The sequence below is a fragment of the Panulirus ornatus genome, chromosome 67 (genome assembly GCF_036320965.1).
Source record: "Panulirus ornatus isolate Po-2019 chromosome 67, ASM3632096v1, whole genome shotgun sequence".
NCBI lineage: Eukaryota > Metazoa > Arthropoda > Malacostraca > Decapoda > Palinuridae > Panulirus > Panulirus ornatus.
The window spans coordinates 20,295,250-20,307,320 of NC_092290.1; the positions used below are offsets into that span (position 1 = coordinate 20,295,250).

Sequence of the window (12,071 nt, forward strand, 5' to 3'; positions counted from 1 at the left end):
CCATCACACCATGCGAGAGAGAGAGAGAGAGAGAGAGAGAGAGAGAGAGAGAGAGAGAGAGAGAGAGAGAGAGAGAGAGAGAGAGAGAGAGTTGCTTAGATACCCAGACCCAAGACCCAAGAGAGGTGATCTGGTCTTACCACTACTGGAAAAGATTCAATCCTCGAAAAAAAGTTGGAGATAAAGATAGGAATTCACAGACTCGCTCTCCACTCTTCACGCCCTCCAGCAACACGCCGGACGGAAGGCATGTAGTAACAAATACCTTGCAGGACGAATATGCCTGAAGACTATTCTTATGGCAAAGTGAGAGGGTAGAATATGACTGTTTCATGCACTACATCACCAAAGATATGTATCCCTTCACTCTTTGTTGTCAAGACGATAGTAAGGATAAACTTTGAGCTCCTGCATCAAGACTTACCCTGTCTGTAATAGTCTAGATGTGGAAGGATGATGCAAAAATTGCTTGTTGTTCCCTCAAACTAGGCGACATGGGTTAATAAATGTGGCTACGTTACGGCAACATGGCCAGGGAGAGATCAGTGGTTCAGAAGGTACTATGACATACCACTAACTCATCATAATTGATTAAAGGAGCAATTTCAATACCGGAGAGTGACAAGTGATGATCAAGACTTATTCTGATCATATTGACAGTGTTGCTCCGTACATGTTCTGGGAACTTATTCCACGCGTCAATAACGTCGAAGGGAAAGAAATATTCCTTGTCGTTCAGATCAAGTCAGTGACCTCTGAGCCTTGGCCCACTTCCTCTCGTAGGTAGAACTGGCGCGACCGTCAAGAAATTTTCAATAGCATCAGGATTGAATTTAAGTATTTAAAAAAAAAAAAAATGATTAACCTACCTCAGAGCCTAATTTTAGTTAAAAAGAACAAATCTAGTTCTCACAGATATAGTTTCTTGTGTAAGGAAGGAACCAATTTCGTTGCTCTTCGCAACAATGATTTTTCAGTTGAATATGATCTTTACAGTACTTTATATTTCTACGTTCGAGGCTCCAGTCACGGACAGAAGTCCATATCAAGGCCGGGCCTTAATTGAGATAAAGATAAGGAAAGAAAAAAAAAAAAGAAGAGTCAAGGGAAGGTATGCAAGAATTATAGAAGAACAATCTATCATGTACAGTGTGTCAGTTGGCAGTTGTTGGGAAAGTCATAGGAGGGTAGGGAAAACTGCCCTGCATATTCCAGGTGTGGTCTAACAAGACATAGGCATAGTGACAATATCACATCCTTGCTTGTATACGTAAAGTTGGTTAATAAATCGTAACATCGTACATGTTTTCTTGGCAGCTGAAGTTACAATGTTGGGAGACGCTGAAGTTACTGGAGACAGCAGCCTCTAGATCCCTCACACTAGCTAGGGTGGCCTTTATCTTGTGCTCCATCACTTCAGAGTAGAATTTCTAGCCGAGGTTTCCTACATGTAAAAGTGGGCATATATTAACGGTAAATGGCCTTTGCCAATTTCCAGACCATTTAGTTCATCTAGATCCTCTCGTAATCTAAACCTATTTACGAGAGTTAATATGACACTGCCGATCTTTGTATCCTCTGCAAATTTTGTCGCTAAGTTATTTAGCCGTACGTCAATATCATTAAGATGAATGATGAACAGTATGGTCCCAAGACCGAACCTTGGGGCACTCCACTAGTAACGGGTTACCACAGTCATGATCGACCATTCATTATGACTCTCTGCTTCCTACACCACACTAGCCTTCTGTCCAAACCCCATGTAACCACCAGTGATCACCAAGACCCGCACTCACTTTGTGCATCAATTCATCGTCAGGGACTTGGTCCAATGCTTTCTGCAAGTCCAGAAATACCAACTGCCTTAGTCTTGTCATGAGTACCAGAAATATACGTAATATCCATTGCTTTAGTCTTGTGGGTACTGTATAATGTCTGATAAGATGCAAGGAGATTTGTAAGGCATGATCTGCGCCTTCTAAATCCATGTTGTGTATTAGTGATCAAACTTGGTCATTCAATGTAGGGTTTCATCTCTAATACCCGACTCCAGAAGTCTACATGTACTTGATATAAGGCTAAGTGGACGGTAATTACCAGGCAATTCAAAGGCTTTTCTCATTGGATACTGCAGTGCCAGTCTGCCAGTCTCCAGTCCTGTGGGACTATTCCATCCTGGACAGATTAATTGAACATCTTGGTTAACTAAGGTCCGGCAATTTCGTGGTTGACGTTTTGAATTCTTGGTGGATAGAGACGATCAAGACCTGGGCTTTGATCAGACTTGAACTTATCATCTGTGTTGGTACGTCTCTCACTGTGACGGTAAGTTCTGGCATCGTGTGTGTGTGTGTGTGTGTGTGTGTGTGTGTGTGTGTGTGTGTGTGTGTGTGTGCTGCCTATAACTCAATCAGAGTGCACGTCGCAGCTTTTTTTCCCAGTGTAACACCGGAATTGAAGGTCTTGTACGGTGAAAGAGAGATGTAAACACACCACACATCTAACCTGTTGTTACAGGTCAAGAGTCAAGACAAAGTTGTTGCTCACCTCAAGATTAATTCTTCCTCCCAGTCTTGTTTCGTCCAAGGCTCCAGCTACGAACGAAAGTCCTCATCGAGACTGAAACATTAATAAACATGGAATTAAGGGCTGAAAATGAGTAAAGTAATGAGGAAAGATGAAGCTGAGGTTTCTGAAGGCAGTGGAAAACATGCCATTGGTATTGGGATAAGTGGTATAAGTTGGGGACAAACTTGGGTTAAAAAAAAAAAAATCCAGACTTGAGCTGTGCGAAGAAAGACATAGGTATCAAAACGGCCCACTTATGTGCACACACACACCCAACCATGTGAGACACCAGCTGACAGAATATTACGTGATTTAGGGAAGTGTGGGTGGGGGGAGGGGGTGACACACACACACACACACGACAAGCCAGTCATCGGGAGCAGAAACCAAAATGACATCTATAAAATATGGAATGTGTGAGGGAACATTACAAAGTAGACCAACCACATATACCACACTGGAAGCTTCCATAAGACGGATGGTCCGGAGACTCAACTGTCCAGTGAGGATGTAAACATGAGAGAGCAATACTCTGGACAAGGGAAAGATCAACATGCAATCGAACCAACTTTTCAGAAGAGAATATTCAGCATCTGCACAAGACACTTGTTTCCACAGAGACCAACTTCACTGTTGGTGTAATGTGGAGTCTCGTGCATACATGACATGTTACATGTTGACTGAGGGGAATGGTGGCGTCATCTTCACCAGAGGTTAGGGGAAAGCTGTGGGCTTGCTTCAAAAGGTGAGAAATTGGAAGGAAAAAACTATATATATGATTTTAAAGACATTTACCGGAGTCCCATGGGCTCAATTGGGGAGCTCTTCCAAAATCTGGGTTGACATGGCCAGTTGTAACGACAAACGACGTATCTAGATCAAGCAACAGAAGATGGAACAGACTGACGTAGATCAAGCAACAGAAGATGGAACAGACTGACGTAGATCAAGCAACAGAAGATGGAACAGACTGACGTAGATCAAGCAACAGAAGATGGAACAGACTGACGTAGATCAAGCAACAGAAGATGGAACAGACTGACGTAGATCAAGCAACAGAAGATGGAACAGACTGACGTAGATCAAGCAACAGAAGATGGAACAGACTGACGTAGATCAAGCAACAGAAGATGGAACAGACTGACGTAGATCAAGCAACAGAAGATGGAACAGACTGATTAGACTATCAAGCAACAGACTGAATATAAGTTAGTAACCACAGATCTGAGCGATTAACCTGCGTGAATATGGTTTTCTGTTGAAAAATGGCTTTCATATGTAAAAAGAGAAAAAGGAGGAAGTGTGAAGGAGAGAAGAGAGAATTTGGGGAACTACAGACAGACAGGCTTATCCATCAACACAACAGGAAACACTCCTGGTCGTGGTACTCCGTCCACAGCCAGACCTAGCTGTTCATTCTCCCCTATGTATCTGGTCGATCAATTGGGTAGCTGGATATATATATATATATATATATATATATATATATATATATATATATATATATATATATATATATATTCCCTGGGGATAGGGGAGAAAGAATACTTCCCACGTATTCCCTGCGTGTCGTAGAAGGCGACTAAAAGGGGAGGGAGCGGGGGGCTGGAAATCCTCCCCTCTCGTTTTTTTTTTTAATTTTCCAAAAGAAGGAACAGAGAATTGGGCCAGGTGAGGGTATTCCCTCAAAGGCCCAGTCCTCTGTTCTTAACGCTACCTCGCTAATGCGGGAAATGGCGAATAGTTTGAAAGAAAAAGAAAGATATATATATATATATATATATATATATATATATATATATATATATATATATATATATATATACGAGAAAAACATGGGAAAGGAAACACAAGAGAGCCTGAGCGCTTTCGTGTATTAGCACGCCTTCAGAGGACAGAGTAAGAGGACAAATCAAACTAGACATATACACGTAAAAGAAGGAACAAGGACCAAGTGATTAGCGAGAAACAAGGTTAGTCTAGGTCACCCTGACCCTCCCTTTACCTGCGTCTTGACCTGACCTCTCATAAGGTCGGGGGAGGGGAACACAAGACTGACAGTGCTTAAATCAAACTGAGAAAGGCTTTAATATCATCTACAATAAATGGATCTAATTCATACATACCTTGACATTGATACTCAACACTATCTTTATGGTACTTAATGATACGAGATCCTACATCTTTCATCTTCATCTTTCCATTCAACAATGACCTTAGCATCCTCCCAGCCACTTGCCTGATCACTTTCACTGACATGTATCAATAAGGCAGCAGACAGCTGACCAATACGTATACTATATCTATGTTGTCATATTCTCACATCCCAACCCTTACCTTCATCACCTATATAAGTCTTGTTACAACTGTTACGAGGAATTTGGTAAATACAACCGACCACCTGGCTGGCTGATTTGTTGATCAAGATGTCTTACACACAATACAATTGTTTGAAGCTCCGGACGTTCACATGAATGTGAACGTCTGGAGCTTCAAACTGACAGGCAAATAGAAGAACTGGGCTCATAAGTGGCAAATGAATTCTAATATCTATAAGTGCAACGTTCGTAGTACAGATCGTCAGAAATAACGGAAAAGATGAACTAGAATATGAATTCTGTTGAATTACAAAAGGAAAATGAAGAACAAGACGGGCGTAACAATCTCTGGTGACTTACTTCCAAGTGAGCAACGCACAGAAGCAGTGAACAGTGAAAAGAGCGAACAAACATCTTGCAGTTATACACACAACACAGCACTCATAATGCTATGTTCTACATACAGTAGACCAACCAACGTAAAGAAAACCTGATCCACAATTCTCCCTCGTCAGTGAGACCAACAAAACATAACATACACAAGGAAACACATCAGTAAATGGATCGTAACCGACCTGTATTTACAAGATCCTCAGCTCGTCTCACAGGGACCCCAAACGTAAACAATGACTGAGGGATCTCAAATGTAAAGCTGTAACTGTTTATAATTTCACATACTGTATTACCACAGCAGTACTGTAGATACAGCTAAGAACAGACTCATAAATACTTCGCTCCAAGTCCACGTCTTACACTACTTGGGCCTCCTTAATCACACAGACCAATTGATTTATTTCTATACCTATCAACTTGTACCCCACACTGATCTGTGAGTTTCTGATATCTTCCACCTTCACAAACTGCCTGGAAAGAATCCAATGGTCTGCCGCTGTTTGAATTCTTTCATATTCCTTAGTAACATGTGGCTCACTTTCCAGGCACCCCTACCCCTCCCCCCTCGTCCCCTACAGCCTGCATACTCGCCCCCTCTCTCCCAAGTATCTCGCATTTCATCCACTCACCACCTCATCCATAAACAAATTAAACAGCATTGATGACATCACGCACCCCTGCCACAAACCTACATTCACTGAGAACCAATCACTTTCCTCTCTTCCTACACGTACACATGCCTTACATCCTCGATAAAAAACTTTTCACTGCCTCTAACAACTTACCTCCCACACCATATATTCTTAATACCTTCCACAGAGCATCTCTATCAACTCTATCATATGACTTCTCCAGATCCATAAATGCTATATACAAATCCCTTTGTTTTTCTAAGTATTTCTCACATACAAAGCAAACACCTGATCCACACATCCTCTACCACTTCTGAAACCACACTGCTCTTCCCCAATCTGATGCTCTGTACATGCCTTCACCTCTCAATCAATACCCTCCCATATAATTTCCCAGGAATACTCAACAAACTTATACCTCTGTAATTTGAGCACTCACTTTTATCCCACAGCTCCCTTTCCACGTCCAGGCCCCACAAAACTTTCCATGGTTTACCCCAGACGCTTCACATGCCCTAGTTCAATCCATTGGCAGCACGTCGACCCCGGTATACCACATACCTGGGTATGTGGTATTCCCGGGGGCGGCCCGGGAGTACGTCACAGTCAGGAAGGATACACCACCGAGGTCCATAGATTGGCTTCCCCCCACGGAAGCAGAGAACGGTGCTAACTGGGCAAGTGTGTCACTGGCTTCTTCCCTGTGTCTGATGTAGTTCCACAAGGCTCAGTGTTGGGTCCCACACTTTCCTTCAGCCACGTCTGTAACCCAGACACACTTGATTCACGAGCAGAATTTTGAACAATCTATCGACGACCCAAAATCGCATCAGTGACCCAGACACACGGGTCATCAGCAGAATTTTTGAAAAATTGGTCGACGACACAAAATTCTGGGGGAAAAAAATTTGGCCACCTCAAGACTGGCTGAAGATACAGAAGGATTCAGATATGTGGCCGGGGTGGACAGAAACGTGGATAGCAATACAGGAGAAGTTATGTAATTTGGTGCCTGAAATATGAATCCTGAGTACGAGTTTTGTACTCATGCCACATTGCTTTCCTATTATTATCTTTATGTATCTTTTCAGTATAGATAACTTCGTTAAGGCACCAGCTGGCGTCTGGTTATCTGTCCTTATCACGTACTTCCATGAACAACACATTTCCTTATCCCAGCCAGGTAAGGCACGTGCAGGCTCACTCACCTTGTATATACCCGCGAACCTCACAGCTCACCAGGTCACCTGCGGGGTCTCCTCAGTTAGACACTAGGGGTCAACACCTCACAGCTCACCAGGTCACCTGCGGGGTCTCCTCAGCTAGACACCAGGGGTCAACAACTCACAGCTCACCAGGTCACCTGCGGGGTCTCCTCAGCTAGACACCAGGGGTCAACAACTCACAGGTCACCAGGTCAGCTACAAGGCTTTCCTCCAGAGAGCACCAGGTGGTCATGTCTCCCAACCTGTTTTCTGGTCACTAGTCCATATTGTTTCTAAGCATTAGAACTTGTTTACTATCAGAAAATAAACTTCGTTTTGGAACTTGATCTGAGCTTGAGTCACTTTAATCTGAGATCATTACCTAAAGTCTGAGCTTAGTCCATCTTAATCTGAGATCATTACCTAAAGTCTGAGCTTAGTCCATCTTAATCTGAGATCATTACCTAAAGTCTGAGCTTAGTCCATCTTAATCTGAGATCATTACCTAAAGTCTGAGCTTGACTCACTTTAATCTGAGCTCATTACTTAAAGTCTGAGCTTGACTTACTTTAAGCTGAGATCATTACCTAAAGTCTGAGCTTAGTCCATCTTAATCTGAGATCATTACCTACAGTCTGAGCTTGACTCACTTTAATCTGAGCTCATTACTTAAAGTCTGAGCTTGACTTACTTTAAGCTGAGCTTATTACCTGAAGTCTGAGCTTGACTCACTTTAATCTGAGCTCATTACTTAAAGTCTGAGCTTGACTTACTTTAAGCTGAGCTTATTACCTGAAGTCTGAGCTTGAGTCACTTTAATCTGAGATCATTACCTAAAGTCTGAGCTTAGTCCATCTTAATCTGAGATCATTACCTTAAGTCTGAGCTTAGTCCATCTTAATCTGAGCTCATTACCTAAAGTCTGAGCTCGACTCACTTTAATCTGAGATAATCACCTAAAGTCAGAGCTTAGTCCATCTTAATCTGAGATCATTACCTAAAGTCTGAGCTTAGTCCATCTTAATCTGAGATCATTACCTAAAGTCTGAGCTTGACTCACTTTAATCTGAGATCATTACCTAAAGTCTGAGCTTGACTCACTTTAATCTGAGATCATTACCTAAAGTCTGAGCTTGATCCACCTAAACCTGAGGCTCAGTCTCCTACGTTTGGCATCAGTCCATAAGTTAGCTTTAGATTTAACATCACACGAGTTAGACCTAACACCACGAGTTTCACCTACCACCACATGAGTTAGACCTAAAACTACAATGAGTCAAACCTAACACTACATAAGACCTTACACCACAATGAGTTAGACCTAACACCACACAAGTTAGACCTACCAACACCATGAGTTAGACCTAACACCACAATGAGTTAGACCTAACACCACACAAGTTAGACCTACCAACACCATGAGTTAGACCTAACACCACAATGAGTTAGACCTAACACCATATGAGTTAGACCTAACACCACAGTGAATTAGACTAACACCATATGAGTTAGACCTAACACCACATAAGTTAGACCTACCACCACAATGACTTCGACCTGACACCACAATGAGTTAGACTTAACACCACAATAAGTTAGAACTAACACCACAATGAGTTAGACCTAACACCACACAAGGTAACCCTAACACCATACAAGTTAGAACTAACACCACAATGAGTTAGACCCAGCACCACACAAGTTGGACCTAACACCACATAACTTAAACCTAACACCACAATGAGTTAGACCTGGCACCACAATGAGTAAGACTTAACACCACATGAATTAGAACTAAGACCACAATGAGTTAGACCTAACACCACATAAGTTAGACCTACCACCAGAATGAGGTAGACCTAACACCACATAAGTTAGACCTAACACCACAATGAGGTAGACCTAACACCACACGAGTTAGAGCTAACAGTAAACAAGAATAACTAACATCATTTATCACACACACACACACACGCAGCCAAAGTTTACAGATGATTGCATTTGATAAATATGTCGAAATCTGTTGAAGTGTTGGTAGAAACATCACTTAAAATCAACTACTGTCCAATACTTACCAGGGATGTTACTCCAGTGGTGGTGATGCTGGTGGGGAGCCAGTGTTGGAGATGATGGTGATGGTGGTGATACAAGAGAGGAGCGAGAAGCGTGCTGGACCAGCTTGTCAACAACACGGCTCCACACACACTGTCACCGGCCTCCCGCCCTTCCTCACACCACCACCCACTACCTGCGCACTGCAATCCCCATACAGCTCTCCATAGTCGGGGTTTTTTTTTTTCCACCAATAACTTCGGCTTTCCTCCTTGGATCCGGGAGCTACCTGCCTCCCATCCTGTAAACAGAAACCATTGTATAATACCTTCCACATGTTATATAATTGCTACATATATAATGGTTACATATCAGCCGATATATATATATATATATATATATATATATATATATATATATATATATATATATATATATATATATATATTGGAAAGGATTACAATTTTGTGCGTGGTCAAGTATATTCCTATGAGTCCAAAGGAAAATGAAACTATATATATATATATATATATATATATATATATATATATATATATATATATATATATATATATATATATATAATATATATATATATATATATATATATATATATATATATATATATATATATATATATATATATATATATATATATATATTCATTATACTTTGTCGCTGTCTCCCGCGTTAGCGAGGTAGCGCAAGGAAACAGACGAAAGAATGGCCCAACCCACCCACATACACATGTATATACATACACGTTCACACATGCACATATACATACCTATACATCTCAACGTATACATATGTATTGGAAAGGATCACAGTTTTGTGCGTGATCAAGATGTTTCTGTGAGGCCACGGGGAAAATGAAACACGATAAGTTCCCAAGTGCACTTTCGAGTAATAATCACATCAGGGGAGACACAAGAGAGAAATATAACAGTCAGTTGATATGCATCGAAGAGACGAAGCTAGGACGCCATTTGGTAAACATGTGATTGTCCAAGCTTCGTCTCTTCGATGTATATCAACTGACTGTTATATTCCTCTCTTTGTGTCTCCCTTGATGATGTGATTATTACATCAAAATGCACTTGGGAACTTATCGTGTTTCATTTTCCCCGTGGACTCATGGGAATATATATATATATATATATATATATATAATATATATATATATATATATATATATATATATTATCCCTGGGGATAGGGGAGAAAGAATACTTCCCACGTATTCCCTGCGTGTCGTAGAAAGCGACTAAAAGGGGAGGGAGCGTGGGGCTGGAAATCCTCCCCCCTCTTTTTTTTTTTTTTAATTTTCCAAAAGAAGGAACAGAGAAGGGGGCCAGGTGAGGAAAATTCCCTCAAAGGCCCAGTCCTTAATGTTCTTAATGCTACCTCGCTAACGCGGGAAATGTCAAATAGTTTGAAAAAGAAAATTGCTCAAATTACAGAGGTATAAGTTTGTTGAGTATTCCTGGTAAATCATATGGGAGGGTATTGATTGAGAGGGTGAAGGCATGTATAGAGCATCAGATTAGGGAAGAGCAGTGTGGTTTCAGAAGTAGTACAGGATGTGTGGATCAGGTGTTTGCTTTGAAGAATGTATGTGAGAAATACTTAGAAAAGCAAATGGATTTGTATGTAGCATTTATGGATCTGGAGAAGGCATATGATAGAGTTGATAGAGATGCTCTGTGGAAGGTATTAAGAATATATGGTGTGGGAGGCAAGTTGTTAGAAGCAGTGAAAAGTTTTTATCGAGGATGTAAGGCATGTGTATGTGTAGGAAGAGAGGAAAGTGATTGGTTCTCAGTGAATGTAGGTTTGCGGCAGGGGTGTGTGATGTCTCCATGGTTGTTTAATTTGTTTATGGATGGGGTTGTTAGGGAGGTGAATGCAAGAGTTTTGGAAAGAGGGGCAAGTATGAAGTCTGTTGGGGATGAGAGAGCTTGGGAAGTGAGTCAGTTGTTGTTCGCTGATGATACAGCGCTGGTGGCTGATTCATGTGAGAAACTGCAGAAGCTGGTGACTGAGTTTGGTAAAGTGTGTGAAAGAAGAAAGTTAAGAGTAAATGTGAATAAGAGCAAGGTTATTAGGTACAGTAGGGTTGAGGGTCAAGTCAATTGGCAGGTGAGTTTGAATGGAGAAAAACTGGAGGAAGTAAAGTGTTTTAGATATCTGGGAGTGGATCTGGCAGCGGATGGAACCATGGAAGCGGAAGTGGATCATAGGGTGGGGGAGAGGGGCGAAAATCCTGGCAGCCTTGAAGAATGTGTGGAAGTCGAGAACATTATCTCGGAAAGCAAAAATGGGTATGTTTGAAGGAATAGTGGTTCCAACAATGTTGTATGGTTGTGAGGCGTGGGCTATGGATAGAGTTGTGCGCAGGAGGGTGGATGTGCTGGAAATGAGATGTTTGAGGACAATGTGTGGTGTGAGGTGGTTTGATCAAGTAAAGTAAGGGTAAGAGAGATGAGTGGAAATAAAAAGAGCGTGGTTGAGAGAGCAGAAGAGGGTGTTTTGAAATGGTTTGGGCACATGGAGAGAATGAGTGAGGAAAGATTGACCAAGAGGATATATGTGTCGGAGGTGGAGGGAACGAGGAGAAGTGGGAGACCAAATTGGAGGTGGAAAGATGGAGTGAAAAAGATTTTGTGTGATCGAGGCCTGAACATGCAGGAGGGTGAAAGGAGGGCAAGGAATAGAGTGAACTGGATCGATGTGGTATACCGGGGTTGACGTGCTGTCAGTGGATTGAATCAGGGCATGTGAAGGGTCTGGGGTAAACCATGGAAAGCTGTGTAGGTATGTATATTTGCGTGTGTGGACGTATGTATATACATGTGTATGGGGGTGGGTTGGGCCATTTCTTTCGTCTGTTTCCTTGCGCT

The 12,071-nt window shown here is 41.8% G+C and overlaps 1 protein-coding gene across 1 annotated transcript in view; it reads right to left on the reverse strand.

Annotated features, from left to right (window-relative positions):
* The window catches only part of LOC139747137 (opsin, ultraviolet-sensitive-like), a 102,834-nt gene that overhangs the window by 66,121 nt on the left and 24,642 nt on the right, over positions 1 to 12,071 (reverse strand). The window contains exons 2-3 of the mRNA XM_071659054.1: positions 9,192 to 9,469; positions 2,548 to 2,619 (exon numbers count right to left, since the gene is read on the reverse strand). The gene's annotated coding sequence lies outside the window, so the exon portion shown is untranslated. The remainder of the gene's footprint in view (positions 1 to 2,547; positions 2,620 to 9,191; positions 9,470 to 12,071) is intronic.